Source organism: Cataglyphis hispanica, chromosome 8 (assembly GCF_021464435.1).
Source record: "Cataglyphis hispanica isolate Lineage 1 chromosome 8, ULB_Chis1_1.0, whole genome shotgun sequence".
NCBI classification, from domain to species: Eukaryota; Metazoa; Arthropoda; class Insecta; order Hymenoptera; family Formicidae; genus Cataglyphis; species Cataglyphis hispanica.
In genome coordinates, this window is record NC_065961.1 from 6043500 (window position 1) to 6065285 (window position 21786).

The 21786-nt window shown below is 34.7% G+C and overlaps 1 protein-coding gene and 1 long non-coding RNA gene across 2 annotated transcripts in view; one reads left to right on the forward strand and one right to left on the reverse strand.

The window, feature by feature from the left end:
• LOC126851581 (zwei Ig domain protein zig-8) overlaps positions 1–21786 on the reverse strand; it is a 281824-nt gene that overhangs the window by 250465 nt on the left and 9573 nt on the right. The gene's annotated exons all lie outside the window — the stretch shown is intronic.
• The window catches only part of LOC126851595 (uncharacterized), a 282884-nt gene that overhangs the window by 100275 nt on the left and 160823 nt on the right, over positions 1–21786 (forward strand). The gene's annotated exons all lie outside the window — the stretch shown is intronic.

Sequence of the window (21786 nt, forward strand, 5' to 3'; positions counted from 1 at the left end):
CTACGATAATACAATACTACAAGAGGTATTTATATATACAATTTTCTTATTTACTGTCAAGTAGCATAAATAATTACGTCTTAACATTATTATATTTCTAAATTTAATTGATATACTTTTATATAACATATATAAGCGTATAAAGTTGTAACTCACACGATCTGAGATACATATTCGTCGTTAGAATATTCGTTTGACATTTCTCTCGTTTTACTTTATCGTATATCGTAGTCAGCGATTCGAGATGCCGAGATTAATTATAGTGCCCCAGGTGGTACGAAACTTTTCTCGATGTATGCCGGATTCATGATTACGATGGCAACATATCGTTTGCCTGTGCCGACGACATGTCGCGTGACGTTTCGCAGAGACGCGGTGAGTCGCGCGTATGGCGCCGCGCTTTTCCTTCGCCGAGTAAAGTGTCAAAAGCAGGGGAACGACCCTAATTGAATCGTCTAGCGAGCGCGTAACCCCCCGGGGACAAAAGTTCACGGTGTGCAACGGTGTGCGTAACACATCGCGGTTAAGTACCGCAACAAGTTCGTAAAGACAACGACAAGTGCCGCGACCTCAACAAGGTCGGGCGCACTGATATGAGTGTAACGATCACATGCATTGCGTACTTTACGTGCCAGCGTATGTGCACCGCGGAGAAATGTGAAAAATAAAGCGAACATGAAGCGAATACCGAGAAGAAAGAAATAAAACGCATTTATATTTATATATTCCGGTAAAAACATATAAAATGTATATAACTGTTAATGAATATAGCTGTCTCTACAAATCTATTGCACCGAAAAATTTGTTAGCAAATTTAAATTGTACGTGCTGGTGCATTAAATCATCATATATTACACATTACAGTAAAAATATATGATATATAAATCCGCTTTAAATAATCTATAATACTTATGTAATTTTATGTATTGTGTATCTTAATATATTTTATATACATGATAAAATTATAAACAGTATTCTGTTCTGAATTTTGTCGAAGATTACAGATTATCCAAAGTGGACTTAGAGATTTGAACAGTAAGAAGCTTAGCATATTCATCATTTTGTTTGGAAAATGTACATCGCTTTTTCGATGAAAGCTTTTTTATACATAATATCAACGCATATCAAGTTTAAATACATGATTTTTGTTTTAAAAAGAGAAATTAATATATATATATTTTTTTTTTAATTTGAAAAATTGACATAATCTCATAAATTTAGATCGGCTGATAATGATATACTGATTAATTACGCGGCTTCAATTAAAAAAAATTTGTTACAGTCCTTATAAAATTTTGCGCACATCTTTACATAATCGCCAAGCATGCCAGCCTAATTGGCTTTGCGAACGAGGCGCACGGTTGTTTTCCCTCGGGCAAAAATTTCCGTTTACGTAAAAGCGAATACGTATATAAGGGAGCCGGCAACGAGTTTGAAAAGCATATATGTATGTTACGCACACGTAACCACTGGCGGATTCAACGGGATGGAATTATTGGCATGCTAGACGTAAAACTGACAAAACTCACAGGGAAATTCGATGAAGCGAATATTGAGCAGAAACAACGGATAAGAAAAAGATGAATGTGATAAACGCGAAGTGATCTATCGTAGGATAGTGTGGAAAGACTTTCCGCTTGAAAAATTGTTGAATTATCATTTTTATTATATTCATAATAAAATTTCCAGATTATGAACGCATCAGCAAATTTGACTGGAAAATCTTCTGATCAATATATACCAATATTATTATTAATTATTGCAAAAAAAAATGGATTTTAAACTTAATTTATGTTAGTAATAATTTGGCGGATAAAAAAATTAGTTCGAGGCAGTTTAGCAAATATAATTATCTCGGTCTACATATTTCGAACATTTTTTTATCTTTATGTAAAGAGATTATCAATTTTGTAGAATATGTGCTGAACATGCTGTTTTCTTTCCGACGTACTTTTATTTCATGTACTTTTCTGAATATTTCCCGATATAAGGCAACGACCAAACGAGCTACAATTGATAATTAAAATCGCCGAGCCAATAAAAAATACGTCGCGAACAAAATCATAGGAATTTTTTGCTATGAATAGCTTACGGCAAGAATGTATTTGTTCAAATTCCGTTCGAATGGGCGAAATAATTTTACACGAAATTATAAGAAATACATGTTTCATAATATTAACGATATTCCATAAGATCGACGCAAAACTGGGGATTTGCATATTTTGCATATGTGGGATTAAAAATGTTAAAATCAAATTGATTTTGAAATAAAAATATTTTGACGTGGTTACAAAATTTTTTAATGCAAAAAATAATTTTAGTTGATCGATTTATATAATTTTTTAGAAGATTATTTTAGGTTGCGAAAGAATGTAAAAGAATTTAAAAAGAATTAATGTAAAAGAATTTTCAAAAACATCGTTAAAGTCTTGTCAAACGAGATTCTTAGAAAATTCTGCTTGCGTAGATCACGTACATTGGAGAAACGGTCTCGTTTGGTACATCCTATGATGCATCGAATCCTAACGCAAGTATTGACTACGTGACTGGGCACATTATGAGTGTATTTTGATGCAGGAACACGACGATACTAGTACCGATTACACTGTACATCAGCGATAAATATATCGGGACAATATTTTTGATAATAATGTATTTCAATAAAAGCACGCTTACGATGTGTTTAAAGAGCTATTTATCATACGAGAAAAACCAATTAATATTTGCTGTCACTATTAATGTAAAGTACAAACATTAATGTAATGTATGGATGACACTCTCTTTATATACATATATTAATTATAGAGTCCCTTAAAGTTTAGTTATTTTGCAATTTATATTTATAGAATGTGTTTTCTATATTAAAAAGGAGTCTGCTTTTTAGTGTTATTTATATATTTATGTTTAAAAATTAAATTTAGTAAGAATTTTTCGTAATATTCAGAGTAATAAATTAAAAAATTTGTAAACATAAGTGAAAAAGATTGAAAATATCGATACCGGGGAATTCGTGATTAGTTGCTCATCCATTAATTTTGCCGTTGAAAAAGAATGAGAAAAACGAACGGGGAAAAGCGGGAACGCACTTTAATTCGAGTCACAGCGAATGAAACACCGAATCTGGTTGGTCGGCGGTTACATTCGATCACGAGGAATCGAATCCGGTTTAATGAAAGACCGGAGGATAGAGACGCTGACGTGGCGCGCGTCTTTGGGTGCAGTTACCATCTTCACATGACTTTGCCAATTTAGAATGTCTCGGTCCCTAATTTCTTAAACGTAGAATTCCAACACAGAGAAATTTAAAGATAAATAAAAAAGGTGTATGATATTCATACAATAATTAAGAATACCTATAGTATGTTTCAATATGCTGTGTTTTAAGAAAAAAAAAATACTTTTTCGTGAAAAATTTATTTCTACATATATTTGTTCTCTTCCTTTTATATAATCCGCATTTAATAAAAATTGCATTCAATAAAGTTTGAAAAAAATTATTAATGAATTATAGAATGTATTTTTTTATCTCGTGCTTTTAATAATGCATTATAACGTAATATTGGGGACATGGAGTAATCTCTGTCGGAAAAAGTTGAAACTGTTCCACCGCTGAATCATTTTCAATTTTTATCATGCATCGTTTTAGCAAAAGAAACTCCTTTGTTTTCGGAAAGAGTTAGATAATAAAGTAACATGTTACGTCGCGTTTATCGTAATTAATAGTCGGTAGAATCGCAGCGTAACGAAGACAAAGCAGCGTGATTAATATCGGCCGCTCAGTAGCTCGGCGTTGATCTCGTGACAACGGCTCCACGAAGCGTGTAGCGGTTTCCGTTGAGCAACTTTGGCTGGCCGCGAATCTTTCGTCGTTTGACGGGTGTCTTCTCTCTTTCTCTCTCTCTATCTATCTATCTGTCTATCTCTCTCTTTCTTTCCACCCGTGAAATGCTTTCGAATAGAGAGAACCGACAGACATTCGCACTGATGCTTGACAATGCGGAATATCTCCCGTCCCGAAGATAATTACATCCCTCTCTGTCGTATTATTGTCCGCGCTGGTCCATTGTTACCTGGCCCACGGTGATACAATAGTTCTCAGCGTGTTGTATCAGGCCGTCTTCCATTGTCCCGTAATTTACGCCGCGATTTTACGACTCTTTCACGCAATGGCATCGTCCCTCCGTGGAATCGAGTTGTAAACAGTGGCGACGTCTCGATTAACACGCGTCGGAAGGATCGTAAATCAAGCTCTGGTCTTAGTTTTCCCGAGGCGTAAAATGAGTTCACTCGCGTTTGTCGTCGTCGGGATCGCCAAGAAAATCGAGACGGGTTTATCTAATGCTTCGCAATCTATGGGGACCAGGGATTCTCTCTTCATTATTATTTCAAACAACACGTACTACAGACGAAAAAAAAAAAAAGAAAAAAGAAAACGATAAATCATCTAAACGATGTTTTCTTAGAAAGGAATCGAGTTATTATACCGTCAAATCGATAATGTGCTTGCGGGCCAACGGAATATTTTTGCAGAACAAAAGATTTTTACTTCGCACTCCATCGACTTCGCGTTCTTTCTTGTAAGGCAGCTGGGACAATATTAATATACGATATCGCGACGTCGTCGTAGAGCGGTTTCTCCGCGAGTCAGTGACACGGAAAGAATATGGAAGAGAAAAAGGGCGGGGGCCATATTTCACCTCGTATTTGTTGTCGATATGGAAACATACTAGCGATGTGTAACATGGTGCGCACAAAAGGCATCGAAAAATCTCCCTACGTACATTCGCGCTGCTGAAATTTCGAGGCAGAGCGGCGCTTTGCTGCAAGATTTATCTACATCTGGTAGAGATCTGCCAACACTGCGTTTTATCCGGCGCAGAGTATATAGCAAAGCAACACGTAACTCACGCTACACGTGACTGCTCGAAAGGTGCCTCGTGCTTTAAACTTGTCTTGATCGAGTTGTAGTTGAATTTTTGACGCGAATTCAGCCTTCGTCTGTGTGATTGCGGAGCCGGAAACTCGCAGCTTCCGAAAGCATTTCGACTAACAATAAGTCTCCCCATTATTTTCGCGATCATATATAACGCGGTAAAAAAAAATTGCTACAGGCCTCGTATAACGTGGTAAAGTATTCCTATGTAACGCGTAAATAAATTTCAAACTTTATGCAAATTTTTGTGTTTCTTTTATAATAAACATTATTTTTAAATTTTAGACAATCCAGTATAATGCGATAGTGAGTATCGTATAACGGGAAATGATGGAATATATTTCCCGCATTATACGGGCTAAGGTACATATCTGTTCAACTTGAGAGAGAAACGCACTTTTGAAAAATAATATTTTTCATGAATGTTATCAAGGGTACAACGGATCTGAAACACAGAAAAGATGAAATAAACTCGACTCCAATTAAAATTTTCCAGATATCTTTTCCAGATACGAGAGAATTTTTCAATTGTAACACGTTCTCTCTCTTTCTCTATTTCAGAAACATTATGATAGTATACCTTTAAACAATTTCAGACTATTCTAGTTCTTCACTTAGTTCTATATATTGTTGCTCGTGCATATATAAATATCTTTTAAATGTGTTTATTACATATTATATGATATCTACTCAAGATACATTTTTTTATAAAACGATATTAATATTTTTGGAAAGATGCAAATTCTCAAAAGATTTTACAAAATAGAGTGAAATACACATATGATAATTTCAAGATAAAATAATTAACAATATTATGGAAAAATTAAGAGATAAGAATATTGATTCGTTTGTCGATTGCAGTAAGTTACTCGCGATCGGCTTCGGATTGAAAATTTTTCACGATAGAAAAATATCAATACTTTCATTGAAATTTTTACACAAATTCACGCGAATAATTAAAAAAAATAAATAAATAAAAAAAAACAAGTGATGTACTTTTTTCTTGTTGAGTAAAACAAGATCGAACACTGGGCGAGAGAATAATTTCGCGAGATAACAGGGAAAAGCTGTACTGTATGGTCCGGCGGTTGCTTTATACACACACGCAATTTGAGTTGGAATCTGCGCGATTAACTCTCTTGAAGCGAGCGAAGAAGGGGGTGGGGAGGGGAGGGGAGGATGCGCCGTTTCACGAACCCATTATCTCGAGTCATCCGTACTCGACGACAAAGGGCCGCCCCCCGATGCCGGAAATTAAAGAGCCTGTCGACGGGCGGTCAAAAGACATTGTGAGAGGAAGAGAGGAACGACAGAATTCAGTCCGTGATTTTGCTAATAAGGCTTCGCCGGCGAAGTACACACCGACCCGGGATCTTATCAGAACTTGCGGGGTTCCCGGATGATCGAACGGTCTCAGATTACACTCTCCCCTTTCCCCCGCGATATTGATCCGGGTTGGTAAATAACCGTTGTTGTTATCGTTGCGATTTGCAATCCACTCATGGTGTCGCGCATCGATCGCGTTTTTGGTTTTTCGCCGAAGCGGAATGACAATGATTCTCCTTCCCGGTCGTCCTTATCTCCCATTAACGATTATGAGGGAGAATAGTGGAGGGTAGGTTTCTCGCGCAACATTTCTTGCGCATCTTTATTCCGGAGAAAGGGATCTCGTTGTCTTTTCTCGCGAAAAACGGAATAGAGACGAGCCTTTTCTTCGACTGTTCGGTTATTCTTTAGAGAAGTCGGCCTTTTGTTTGGCATAAAGTGACATTTAAAGTAAGAGTTTTTTAGCTGATGTTTAAGAAACGTTTTTAGACCGATGATAAATAACGACGTTTAAGGATGTAAATTTTTTTGATGCGGTATCTATAAATATTTAAGAATAAAATAAAGTTGCGCGATTACGAAATATTAATTTTAATAGCAATTTCTGATAAGGAAAAATATTTATATATATTCTGTAGTCTTGATAAAAATTTATTCTGTTACTTAGGTCAAAAGTATTAGAATTCAAACGATGCGCTGTTTTTTTTTTCTTTTTTATAATCAAAATTAAACATTAATAATCTTGCAGTGCGCATAATTCATTAAAATTATTTGAACATATTTTTGAATGAAATTCTACAAATGGTCGGAAACAATTATTTTATTCGTAAAATATTTTTTACATATGACGAATTGTAAAAATTTTTGGCTATGAAATGTGTTGTTATAATATATATAATGAAAGAGGAAAACATGATCTAAAACTTGTTCAAAAAATACACGTTCAACATATATTTAATGCAAAATCGAAATTTGATATTGTTTGTAATGTCTAACATCGTACAGAAAATATCTAAAATAATAATTAAATTTTTGGAACGTATATTATGAATAAAAGTAAGAGACAAAATGATATATGTAAATTTTTCAGTCGAAAAATACTTTATATGTAATATAACGCGTAAAAAATACCTTTTTCTAATTGGATTATTAAAATTTCACATAATACTTTTTGTAATTTGCATGATCAACAAGAAATATTAAAAAAAAATATGACAATAAGAATGATGTATATATATATAAATATTATAATTGTCGTTGAGAAAAGAATGATTAACATGGCTCTTTATTGTACAAACTTTTAAAACATATTTCATAAGTGATAATAAAAAACAATAATAAAAGTAAAAATAATAATAATAAAATAGAAATAATTTGCAGTTTTTTTTTATATATATATTATTAAATTTTTTATTATAAATTTGCATTTATCTTTAAGTAAAATGAAAAAATCTCGTATTACAATTAAAAACCTTTAGTAATACTAAGAGAAGACTATTACTACCACTATGGAAATTTCCTTATTTTCGAAAGTTATCGATTTAAGTGAATTTTTCATGATAACGGCTCACCGATTTTAACGAATACATTTTGTCCATTATAACCCGCGGCACGAACCGTAAAAACGGCACTTTCAGATCGGATACAATGGTCTATCGTAGGCGTGCCATGTCTGCAAAACGAGTTTTCAACTCGCTCTCGAACTCGTTTACATAGTACATTACATTATAGTATAATTCGCCTATATATCTGTGTGCGTCTAGCCTTCTCATTCATTTTATTATTATCGCTTACGCTATTTCGTGAATCGCGAGAAATACATAATTACGCAACATTTATTACGAATTAATAAAAAAAAAAGAAAGTAGTAGGCTTGAAATTTTAAATGGTTACACATGAGAGAATGTTTATCTCGAGAGTTTTCTTTTTAACATTAAATTTTGATTACAACATTTAATTTTCATAGTGATTCAAGGTGAGCGCCACTATGTCAAAGGAGAGCTAACGATGGCGAGAGAGTTCGATAGAAAATCGTACGATAGGTAGAATCATTCGCCTAATGAGTGAAAACGCACGCGCGAAGAAAACTTTCTCGGATCGTTCTTCGCTGCTGACGAAGTTTTCGATGCCGATGCGGCGAAGTTCGATGCTCGCCTGCAATCCCGCATTAAAAGTTTAGCGACGCGTTAGAGCGTAGCTCTAACCTGCTACATTATAATACATTAGTCGACAGCGGAAAATGTAAATGGCGGGCTGCATGCGTGTACGCGGTGGCGCCTTCGACGCGTCGGAGAATCCATTAAAAGTCGGGCCGTAAAAAGGGAGCGCGCAAACTTTGCCTTTGGGTTGTTGCAGCTTCTACTCAAGAAGCATCGCGCGTTGTAAGAATGAAGAGATCAAGCTGTAACGTATTATTTAACTCTTTTGCTCGTGTCAACTCTATTAATTTTACGTAGTTTAATTTTTTATAGCTTAGACGGCTGAGTTGAAAATTATAGTAATATTGGATGTAAAATTATGTAAAATAAATAAATTAATTATTGGAAAAATATTAAAATAAAAATATTTCTTCTTAGAAAAGTAATTTTTATTTCTTTTTATTATATTTTGTAAATGACAAGATATGTATACACACATATTGCTTATTTAGCCATCAGCTCATAATTATAAATCAAAAACAAATGACATAAATCTAATGTTAGAATGACATATCATCGTTCGTTATGTACGCATTTAAGAAGAATTTTGAGAAATTTTAAGTATAATAGATTCTTAGATTTGGAAAAAAATTACAGATCATAGGATTAGAGGAAAATGAAAGACTTTGAGGGCGGAATAGCATATTTAACTGTAAATCTGTGAAAATTTGATCGTTGTATCTGTAGCTTCGTGAAACAATCTAAATGAGGCGCGAAAGCGATTAACATTCACGTTATGAATATAACGCGACGATTGCGTATGACAATGTGTGACGTGGCATAGCAACTCGCCTCTTTCGGCCTCGCGGATTATTCGCGATGTTCGATTATGCTTGACAGGACTCGCGAAACGTATTGAAAGTCCAACGAACCATTGTGCGATCCTGATGACATTGCCGGCCGATTACAATGTTCTGTCAGCGATTTTCAGGTCGCCATTAACCCGCCGGAAAGTCCGCGCCGCTGTTAACACGGTTGGATGAATCAAGCGGCGCGTCAAACGCAGATCGTACAAGTATGGCAAACACGTTCTCGCGTGTGCGCGCTCGCCTCCGTAATTGAATTACCGAACAAGCCACTGTAGTCCATATGTCGAATGATGATCCCGATGATCCCGTTGAATGCGTCAACGCGGCCGCGCTAGTACGCATACGACATCATATTTCAGCAATGGCGGATTAATTATGCTCCCTTTGTATCGTTAAAACGTTTTAGATTACCAAACTCGCATAATGCCATGATCGGATCGCATACTTCATTATTATATCTCTTGTTAATCTTTATGAAGCAGAAAGAATCACACTGAAAATTTATCGTTACTTAAATGTCTCGTTTCAAAATGTATAACAAAAAAAATGAATGAAATTATGATTATATTAAATAATTTTTAAGTGAAAGAGAAAGAGAGAGAGAGGAGAGAGACAGCAGTTCTATAGTACTAAATTATTTACGCAAATAAATGAACTTTTTTGTGCGAATTAAGCTATGATGGAAAATGATGCAAAAGAATAAATGTAAATAAATAATATAATATAATATTGAGGCATTAGTAGATAATTGTAGTAAAAGGCTTGAAGAATACAGTTGAAGCGAGCAATGTACTCGATGCAAAATAAATTCTTAATTACTTTAAAATGTTTTCAATCAGTGTTTGATTGAATAGATTGAAATGATTTGAAACAATCGACGGTATCCATGGAGACAAAACGTGTGCATTAAAAGTCATTGATCGAATTCTCTTATTTAGTATTTACTCGGTATTAATGATGCATATATGTATACATATAATATTTATAAGACGAATAATTAATAATTAGTTATGAATATTTTACATTTTTCATATTGAATGCATTTTATATCTAATGATATTACGGATCTTCTAAAAATGCTATGAATTATATTAGTCGAAGGGAAATTACAGATTAAAATGATATGTTAGATTGTCTCATAGAAATTACACGTCCTAAATAGAACAAAGTATAAAAAATATATAAATAAGATTATATTTATGAATGCAAATTATGAAAGAAAATAAAAATGCTAATAAGGCCAAAATTTTATGAAATGATTTAAATTGATATAAATAAAACAATATAATTCACATTTATACATTTACATAAAATACTATATATATATATATATTATAAATTTACTTTTCGAAAGTGGCAGACGATTATAAAATGCAAAGATATGAAAAAGACGTGTGAAGTTCAACATTTCATAAAAGTACATACGGATTTTTCGCTTTTTAACGTCAATAGCAGTGTAAAACGGTAAATTTTTACCACTTCAGACTACTATGTGCAAACGATTGTGCAGACGTGCATGCGCAGACACTTTCGCAGGATATGTTGATTTAAGTTCTTTCTCCCATACGGTAATGCAAAATTCAAGATAAAACCCAGACGAATTTCGAATGAATCTTTGCGCTGAAGGCATTGTCGAGAAATTGTTTTTTTTTTTATTCTCACTTTATATGTATTTAAGAATTCAAGTACATATACACACATAAGAAAAATTTATGTATACATAGAAAACTTTTTAATTATTGATTGTGTGAATTAATGTTTGTGTGAATATTTAATCAACTATTTAAATCGATGGAACTCTGTAATTTTCCCTGAATTTTACTATAAACGCGATACTCTGTTACTTGGAAGACAAATCGTGCACTCGCGTGATACTAAAAATAATAGGATGCACCATGGAGAGAAGCAGGCGTTAATTTCGAGCCGGCAGTTCTATAATCGGCGGACCATGGTAGAGCAAAAGTTTACACAGCCAACCAATGCGGCTTTCTCTCAGGAAACTTTCCAATTTCGCGACGTTCGCGGCATGTGCTACGTCCTAGGACTCGGCGCGATACATCCTGCCGAGCTTAATCCCACTTTTCTCCGCGCCCCGTCGCGCTTCCTCGAACGGGGTAGGATTCCCTCGATGCACCCCGTCGCGTCCGTGAGCGTCGTTGCAGTATCCGTTGTGCGTCCCGTGATATTGGCTGTATATCACGATTATACTCGGAAGGCGGCCGTCCGATACGTCGAGCTCGCTATGGGTGCTACGTATCGTCCTTGACGGTTTTATGCACGCCGTTAGCGACGGTCCATTTTCCTTGCGCGATCCTTCCTCCACTGGGACCGGAGAAGGTTTCTTATCGCGACGATGCACCGCGCGTGTGTTCCACGATTCCAATGTGATCTCCAATTTCGGTTATACTCTTGTTGCGAGTCGACTCGCGCGGAAAAACGCGATATTTTGATTGGAAAAATTTTCGAATCGATATACTACTGCAAGAAAAATAAATTCGTCTAAATTCATTATCTATTTTCTCTTTCTTTTAAATGTAATTAATAAAATTTGGAAATCTGAGAGTTTTTATGAATAATTCTAATGGGATATTGGGGTATAATTATTGACAATATTTTACAATAATAATTAATAAGTTTTTTTATTGAAAACCTTAATTTGAGTATAATAATGACATAAATAGTGTTAATAAATGTATTGTTGTTTTTTAGTCAGCAATAAGCGAGAGACAAGGCAAATACATACGATGTTATAATTTTTTTCTAATCCTAAACAAATAATATTATAAAAAGTGATGCTCTTAATTCAAATTCTATTGAAAAACGAAGTTTTCCTAAAAATATGTGGTTGGTTTTGGGATTGCTTATGCCGCGTCGTTCAAATAGAAATTTAACAGCGTTATTTAGGTGACGACTTACCCTCTGCAACGATATTCAGCCGCTCAATCCGGAAGGAAAAGGCTGAAACGCATCGCGTGGCATATTCGGTCCCCGCGATAGCGGAATGCGGATAATGCGCTGGAAAATCGGACCAGCACCGGCACAAGCCGATCGGAAAAACGTACTTCCGGTGACGAAGCAGGAAGATTGGTAGGGCAGCAGGGATATTCGATATAGCTTTGATCGAGGAACAATACGGCGTGAACAGCAATGAAATAATTTTTGCATCGCGCAACTCTATCGAAAACGCAGCTGCGCGGCTTATCAGATCGTGGTGAAAAATATAAACAATGCGCGCGAGAAGTTGCTAACGAATCTAGGGTGAGGGAAAAGTTTTGAGGCTTTTTAAAGAGATAATATGGCTCGACAATGTGGGCGTCACAGCGCGGTATTATTGCCCTGAATATCTTTTTATACACAAGCAGCGGGAGAGATACCATTAAATTTAATATATCGTTCGTTCGTGTCGTGCTTCCTCTTTTTTGTTTTTTTTTTTTTCCGCCGGTCATCGCATCGAATTTAGACATAAAACGTTATACTCGCAAAATGAGGCAGAGAGGGAGAGGAAACGTTAATTAATATGCTATTAATTTCTAATGTTTTTTCTGGAAAAGCATATAATAATTATCATGTAAACGATTGGGATATTAATGCATAACGAAACAGGAAATTGCTAGTATTTACCAATGTTATGGTATACAATATGTAAATATGGATAGTCAAATATTTAAATTATAATATGTAAATAATTTCTTTGTTTCGTTTTTTAATCAGCAATATTTACAAATGTATATCTCACTTCTTCCTTGCAATTTCTCTTACATTTTTATCGCGCATAATCCATTTGGATTACATTATCATCTACATTATCGACAAAAATATGTATGATGCAATTTTGACCGGCGTTATACGTTTTGATGTCGTTTCTTCTCACTTGCGAATCCTATGGAAATAGGAGCGAGCGGATGCATGCATACAGCATGAGCGTACAACGATGCGGCAGCTGTGAAGGATGAAGCAATGCAGCGGCGATATAGCGCGGCGTGCGGCAGGATATGTAGCGGCCACGATGCGCCGTGCATACAGGTTTTCATGCGATAAGAAACCTACATTTTAGTCGTGATTGAATGCAACCGCTGCTGTGAGTTAAAGGAAACATGGTAGCTGTCCTGTATGCGTGTTGTGTGTGTGTGTGTGTGTGTGTGTGTGTGTGTGTGTGTGTGAGTCGGTGCATCCTTCGCAGATACACGGACGCAACTCGCGGGTCTATTTGCATCTCCTCGAAAATTGGATACGCTTTAGAGGAGCGTCGGAGCTTAAAGCGTGGCCTCGGAAGCCTCCCGCGCGCGACGCCGATAAAGTATCATGAGAAACGCGTCTCTCGGTGTGCAAATCGAATGTTGCGGTCGGTTATGAAATAGAGCGCAGCGGAAACGCGAAATAATGTACTGGGACGATGCTTAACGTCTTGCATTTTTGACGGATAACTGCACCGTCCGCCAGAATTAGGGCTATGTATCCGAATAGATTCTATAACAAAATCATCGTTTGTAAAATTTAGAATTGACCACATTAAATACAAAATTTTTTTTTTATTATAATTTTTTAATTAATAATTTTATAATTTTTTGATGAATAATTAAAGTGATTATTACAAGTTTTTAATACATGGCGATTAGTCAGCGAGCTGTCTCTCTAAATTTTTCATTCATTGCACGTAGAGCTAACAAAAGTCTCGCACAGTCTGCATAGTGACTGAGTAATGGTAATGTGGTGGCGCGCAAGATAAATAAAGAGAGAAAAGGAGGTGAGAGAAAGAGAGAAGGAGAGAGAGAGAGAGAGAGAGAGAGAGAGAGAGAGAGAGAGAGAGAGAGAGAGATTGAGTAGTTTTCAAGGGTTGGTACATTCAAGAAATGGAGAGGGAATTCTTTGGCATCTCCATGTCGGAGGGGTAGCAGTGGATGAATCGGCCTCATATACATACAGCACTACTCGACTCTCGTCGAGCATTTCAACGCCAGCTATGAAGGGAAATTCCGCCGGCTTCTTTTGACTGAAACAAGCGGTCCGTAATGGAGTTGCTCCACGTAGCGTGCGCACCGCCTCGAGAGATACTCTCGACCTACGCGATACGTTTCGTTGCGACGAAACTTCCGGTTAGCTTGACAAGCGCGAATGAAAAAACGCGAACGTCTGCTTAATAATGCTATTTTCACATTTATGCAGATTGCTGAGAATGTTATACATGTAGCGCTTTTTAAAAAGCGAACATGATCGCGATAAAGATTTTCCTTGAAAAAAAAAAAAAAAAAACTAAATAAAAAATGATTCAAAAGATATTTTTTTTTCTATATCTGTATACCGCCGTATTTTAGTGAAATAACATTAATCATATTATATTAAAAAATTGTGTGATCATTATTGTGATCATTCTCACTTGATGTAGAACATAACGCAAAAGAATTCTTATTATCACATTTGTTAAGAACAGATTTAAGTTACAACGTTAAAATTTTCGTATAAAAAAAAAAATGCATAAATTTATCTAATGGTTCGTTACTTTGCAGAAACATGAATTAAAATTGTTGATCGATTTAGCTCTTAAATTAAAGATTTACATAAAGCTTATGCAAGTACGGACGTAGACTTGCTCAATATTCCTATCGGCCTAAAGGCGCATGCAATCATTTTATATTTGCGCGGCTCCATTTCGCTAATGTCGTGCTAGTTTGTGACATAATGTATGGTAAGCTGCACAATTATTGGCCCTCGGATCAACCGCCGCTCTTCTTCTCGCTGCCCTCTGCAGCGGAGTGCAGTCGTTTTCTAGGCTAATTCGATGCAGCCATCCAGTTTTCCCGGTCAATTCTTGCATCGTATTCGTTTTGCGTTTTTTCCCTTCCGAGCGAATGCCTTTTTTTCTTAAACGCGCACGACTGTTGCGCATCTTGGCGATTCGATGCAATTATGCAACACGCGTTTACAGTTTGGCAAGTCGACTGAATTAACATTAACAAATTAAATAAACTGGATAATTTTTTTTCTAATTTGCATAATTGTGTAAAAGTTGAGGAGAGGTTGTAAGAATAGGGAAGTTTTATTTTTATAGATATTTATGTATATTTGATATATATTTTAAAATATAATATATTGACATAGATGTAAAGACGTGAAATTAGATCGTCTGGAGAGGATGATTAAAAAAATATGAAGTCGAAAACATAATTAGTGATGACGCGTTATCAAGTATATTGCAAACGATTTCGATATTATGTATTTGTCTGGTTTGTGAACATTTGCTTGTTCGGTCTGTACGCATCTTCGTTCGATATTCACGAGTTAATCATCGAAGCAATTCGCAAGTCAATTAACGCGATTAATTTGCGTGCCCGTTAAACGCCACTTCCTGCGTGACACTTCGTCACTGTCGCTCATACTCGAAGTTTCGCGTTTAATCGAAGTGCATCGTCATTCACGCGCCCGATACGACGAGGAAGTATGGAATTTCAAATGTCGATTTTACACGCGGTAGACTCAGTCGCAGTGTCAAAACCTATTCATGCTTACTCTTAAGCGGGAAACGGATGGAAAGGGAGGAGAGGGGGCGGATACGGGGATCGTGCGATTCTTCAAAAGGATTTTTCGCCCTGGGAAATCAAACGGAATCTCTGAAATAAATTCACATCCTTCGTCTTTAGTCTCGAGACTGAATTTTTTTCTAAATTTTTTTCCTTCTTTTTTACCTTTTTCCATTTTTGCATCGTCGAGCGCGAATCGAGTCGGCAAACGCCTAATTGCACCTCGCATTTAGTTCGCAGAAAAGATTGTTGATTGCCGCCAGAAGGTTGCTTTCACGATCTAGCTTTTAATGTATACATATTTACTTAACTTAGATATTTTTTTATATAATGCGGTGCATAAGTATAGTAATTTAAATATGGTAACATAAATAGGTGTAAAGAGAAAATGAGAGAAAAATTAATAAAGCGATAAATTATAAATGCTCTATCTTTCTTATTTCATCTATTAAAGTTTATCATTTTTTTAACATTTTTTTATTGATCAATGTTCAATTAATGAATTCCAAATAAAATGATAAATATAGTGAAAAACATAAAATGCATACAATTTTTTTTTTTTGCTAGTATAACTAATTTTTAAGAAAACCTGCAATTATACGAGAAATTAATTTGGGAGTTTATAAACTTTGTTATTTAATAAACTTTAATAAACTTTGTGCCTTTTAGTCGAGCCAAACTTAAAGTTTAAGAGCGCTGGAGTGTTCTCATTGAATTATACTTTTGACAATCGTGAATTTTATATTCATGAGTGTTTACAGCAGTGCAATCCACGCCAATGTGGAAAATTCGATTTTCGAGCGCAGCGATTTTCAATGCGCTTTATGAGTCTCTGTCGTATTCTCCTTTGTTGGAATATTTTTCTTAAGATGAATTTAATAAGCTTGAGCTAGTAGTTCATGATGCTTATATTAAAGTTTATATGCTGAAAAATTTTATAGTAATTCTTTCAGAATATAAAGAAATCAAATTGGAATCTTAACTCTCATTGTATACGAGGCAGTGTAAATTATAAAATTGAGTAAGATATTGTTAAAATATATATATATATATATATATATATATATATATATATATATATGTAGTTGAAAAAATTGAAAGAATGTAATAATTTGTTCAAATAATGTAATATTAATATTTATCATAAAGTTACATATGAAAAAGACGAATATTTTTCTAATCACCTAAAAATATTATAAAATATGAATTATTATTTTGTTATTGATCCATTTATTGCATTATCACATTTACATTTTTACGTAAAAATTTCAGCTAATTGCCTTATTCTGACTCTTATAACAAATAAAAAAAAAAAAAGTAAAATAGATATTTCTAAGGTTTACATCCTTTAATAAATATACAACTGTAAAAGAAGATATAAATCAGATTTTTCACGTTTAATTAATTTTTAATAAACTTTAAAAATGTTTTTTTTTTTTTTTACTTTAAAGCTTGATACTTTACCAACGACGATGCAGCATTTGAATCTTTGATCACTTGTGCTAAGAAACATTTAAAAATTTCTTTAAATTAAAACTTAGTATATTGAAAAATGTATCGAGTAATAAATAAGATATATAAGATTTTCAGGAAAATTAAATATTAATATAAGATATTAAAATCGAAAGGAGCTAATAAAACGCAATCTAACGTTTTGATTTTTATTCTCATCTTTATTTAACGTCAAACATTAAAAGTTTATTCAATTATAATTTTTATCGAATATGAAAATTACATTATAAGAAAACAAAATAGTATACAAACGTAAAAATAAAACTACATATATGTATAATAGAATCTTAATTTAACAGACTGCAAACAGTTACTTATAATTAATTTATACAGTGGTTTTTTTTTCTAATGATATGTTTCTCAAATTTAAGAAAATGATTATTTATGATTTGGAAACATTTTCGCACACATGTTTACGTGAATTTTATTAATAGAAGGAGATGCTTAAACAGTTTGCAAAAAAATCACTTATTTTGTTAAAAGATCTACAATATAGAGATTTAAAGAGCGTTGTAGTTGCACTGCGTTGACATGTTCCTAACTCACTTGAGAAGTCGTCGCGACGCGCGTCGATACTTTCGAGAACTTCGGGCCTCTTAACGACGAGTATTTTTATACTGTCATAACCTCGGATAACAAGTTCCCGGTTTCGCCAAGAACCGTCGCAATAATTCAATGTCGGAGGCCGGCGGGGGCCGTCTCTCGAGGCTCTATATCAACTTCTCGGACAGCCTAACTCCTACAACCCCTGCACCCCTCGCGCGCGGCGCATGTTCGGGGCACGGTTACCCCTTCATACATACGTAAGATGCGGCCGACCACTGAGATTACGACGTTCTTTTATTTATCGCATCTCGTAGTGGCGCACGGTTATGGACGGCACGACCGGGGATTCGGACTTTGAGAATACGTTGCATTGTCTCTCACCGATACGACGGATTCGAATGAAAATGTCAATTATTAACTCCGGAACGTTAAAAATCCACAAAGACAAAATAATTTCATATTTTAAAATGAATAAAAGCAACGTCGTTATTGTACGAGATATTATTTCAAAGGCAGCTTAAGCGCTCGATCCTCTTGCATATGCAATACTTTTCTACTTAAATTCGTAAAGTAGATAAGATCTTAAGAGAGATCCGCAGAAAGCTCTGTTTTGAATATTTTACTAAGAAAATTTTTAGTGCGCGTGAAAGTAAATGAATATGAAAAAGATTGTAAAATCTATGGATATTAATATCTTTTAGATCGAAATAATTATACTTATGAATGTGTAAGATGAATTAATACGTACGAGACTTTTAATTGAAGCAGTTCAGAACGGTCAGATCTTGTCTCTAGCTAGATTGGAACATTGCACAACAGAGAAGACAGTCGCCAGGTGATTGGGTAATTGGATCTGTCACGTTATACCTTGTTACACAAGCCTCTACCAATTAAACAAGGACAAGGCTTGTATTTCTTTCGGACACTATTAAAAGACTTTTTTTTACACAGTAATACTATTTCACTCTTCGCAGGTTCATTCATGTATTGATCTTTTTTTTTTTTTTTTATACGAACCATTATTGCGACTATTCTAGAGAAAAGCCATGAATTGCTTTAAAGAAACTACGATCAAAAGGTGAAACCTTCTAGAGACGCATTCCTATATATTTGAGAGATCCGCGCTTATAAACCATTTATTTATTGGTAAGGATATTGCGGTACGTCTCGAGAGAAAGTGATATGCGAGAGCAGTCGATTTCTCAGAGCCCGTACAGCCGCACCGTGACGTTGAAATGTGATCGGGCTTATCTTTATGATGTACGAGATACAAACACTCATTACATTCGTCTGTACGAGGGATGCGAAATCTACCCGAGGGGAAAAAATATATGACGCTGCCGAGAGATTCTCTCGATAGAAAAAGAAAAGCTCTTATTTGGAAATTGCGTAAGTTTGTCGACGCAAGATTTTCCCGTCAGATTTTTCTTCAAGCTGCATGTCATGTAAATGACATAATTATTTTACGATATAATTGCTTGAATAAAAAGAGATGCTTATCGGTATTTGGAATTAAATTTCCGAATATATAAAGTGAAAATCAAGATTAGACAGTCATATATTTTAATACGTTAAATTTGCAGTGTTAGATAGCAATTCAAATATCAGATTTTCTGGCAACAAGAGTTTCACTGAGACCGCTAATGTTGTTGTCTTCACAACGGTGATGTTTGCAAATTTTACCCTAAATTTGTCTTCAAAGTTGTAACATAATTTACACGGATGCGCGACGTATCTTGACTTGAAATTATGTACAACATACAGTGTTATGAAATTACGAGCCTTAACAAAGAACCGCATGTAACGCGTATAATATATACGGTCTTGAATTTCAATTGAATATAGCGGTTTGTTTGGGAATGTCGAAAGTATCGTAAAATGTCGATGTATAAAAATGTATACATATATATATATATATATATGATGTGTAAACATTGTTTTGATCGCGCACCGAGCGATCACATAGTCACCTATCTTCGAGCAGGAAACATCAACAAAGTATTTTGCTGCGAACTTGGTAATTTTTCATTTATAATAATTTAGATTTCTCTCTCTCTCTCTCTCTCTCTTGTATCATTTTATTCATTACATACATATTTCATTAACTCAAGATGATATGTATAAAATATTCCATTGCGAGAAATATATTATCGAGATTAGACAACAGATGGATGGAAACAAAGAAAAGATATATCAGTTTACTTTTCAATTTTCCAGAGTCTTTATCACCTTAGCACGAAATTAAAGAGTGAAAAATGCGCGCTCTTCGTGTAATTACCTCATCAATAAGTCCGAACATTTCGCATGAAACATTTTTCTTAGCGAGGCGCGCAGTGAAAACGCGATTCGCGTGTAGCGTAGCGCAACGGGGGCGATTTATTTATTTATCGGACTCTGCGGTCGAGAGAGCACTCGCAGCACTCGCAGACGTCGGCGAGTTGCTCGAAATTCGAAGGCTTTCGAGAAAATTGCGAACGCGAATGCGAGCACCGCCACAGGGGAGAATGTGTGTTTGCCTTTATGTGGTCGGGTCGGGGTAGTAGTAGACGCGGCGGCGGAAGATTTGTCAGGCTCAAAGGCAACAGCAAAAGTTTCATGTACTTTGGCAATTTCCTCGACGCTCGGACGAGTGCACGCATGCCACCGAGGCATCATCCACGCCCTGAGAAACTTGAAGAAGTTTGAGACTGCGACCGAGATTCTTGATACCGCGCGGTAAAGCAGATGATATCGTGCAAGAGAAGATAATAGATTATCTTCTACATCTACTAAGAAAGTATAACTTAAAGGGTGACGTGCATGTACGATAACGAAACGTATTCGCGTCGATGTTTTCTTCAATTCTAAACAGTATTCTAAGCGCTATTTTAAACGAAGAAAATATTTGCCAAATATTCGATAAATGCAAATGACAATATCGTACGTGAAAAAATTTAAATTATTACATGTATACAATTAATAGTATTAGCATATTGTCATATTATATAGAGTATAAATAAATAATATTGAATAACATTTTCAATATTATAAATATAAATATTATAAATATTATAAATATTATAAATACTATTTAATACTTAATAATATGTATAATATATATAATATTCATTATTAAAAATTACTAAAATATGTATTCATCGATTTTAGTAAATTATAAATTATATAATTTGTAATTAAATAAAATCGCGATGAATAAAGAATGCGTATTTTATATTTTAATGATTTTTGATAACGAATAATAATATATTTTTTTCTCTTTATTTTTAAAATTATCTTCATTGTACTACACACACACACAAGCTAATCCAAATAATGTCAAGGAAAAAAAGTCGATACACGCAATATCTTTTTAAGTATCTCTCGATTTATTTGTTTGCAACCCCTGTGCAATTGCAGACCTGCCCATTAAGCACGTACGTGGGTCAGAGTAATGACTGTAATAATACAAATTCTGGCCGAATAAAACGAGTTTAAGCGGATTATATGGGATGGTAGCAGCGGCCATACCAGAGTTTAAATACGGATTGGATCTTTTTGCGCATCGTCGTCCGACCTCGTAATATGAACATTTTGCGACTCGATTAATAATCTTTTTTGATAACATTTTATTGGGACGATTACCGCCGCATTACTTATGAATCGCTTGCATAAATTTTTCGTCGATATGCGCGCTTTAATCTACAAATTCGTAACGCAGATTTATTGTATATTTGACAGCACGTGATATTCGTTGTATCAAATGAACGAATATCAAGTGTTTGTTATTGCGATTAAAAAAATAATTGTTCAGTTTCACGTACATGAAAAAATATTTTATCTAGCATCAGTTACCCAGGCTTTTTGTTTAGAAAAATATAAATAGAGTTTCAGTTTCGTTCAGGTTTTTCCATTACAATACAAAAATAAATAAAATTTTTGTTTTATAATATCGAGGTTAAAAAAATCGA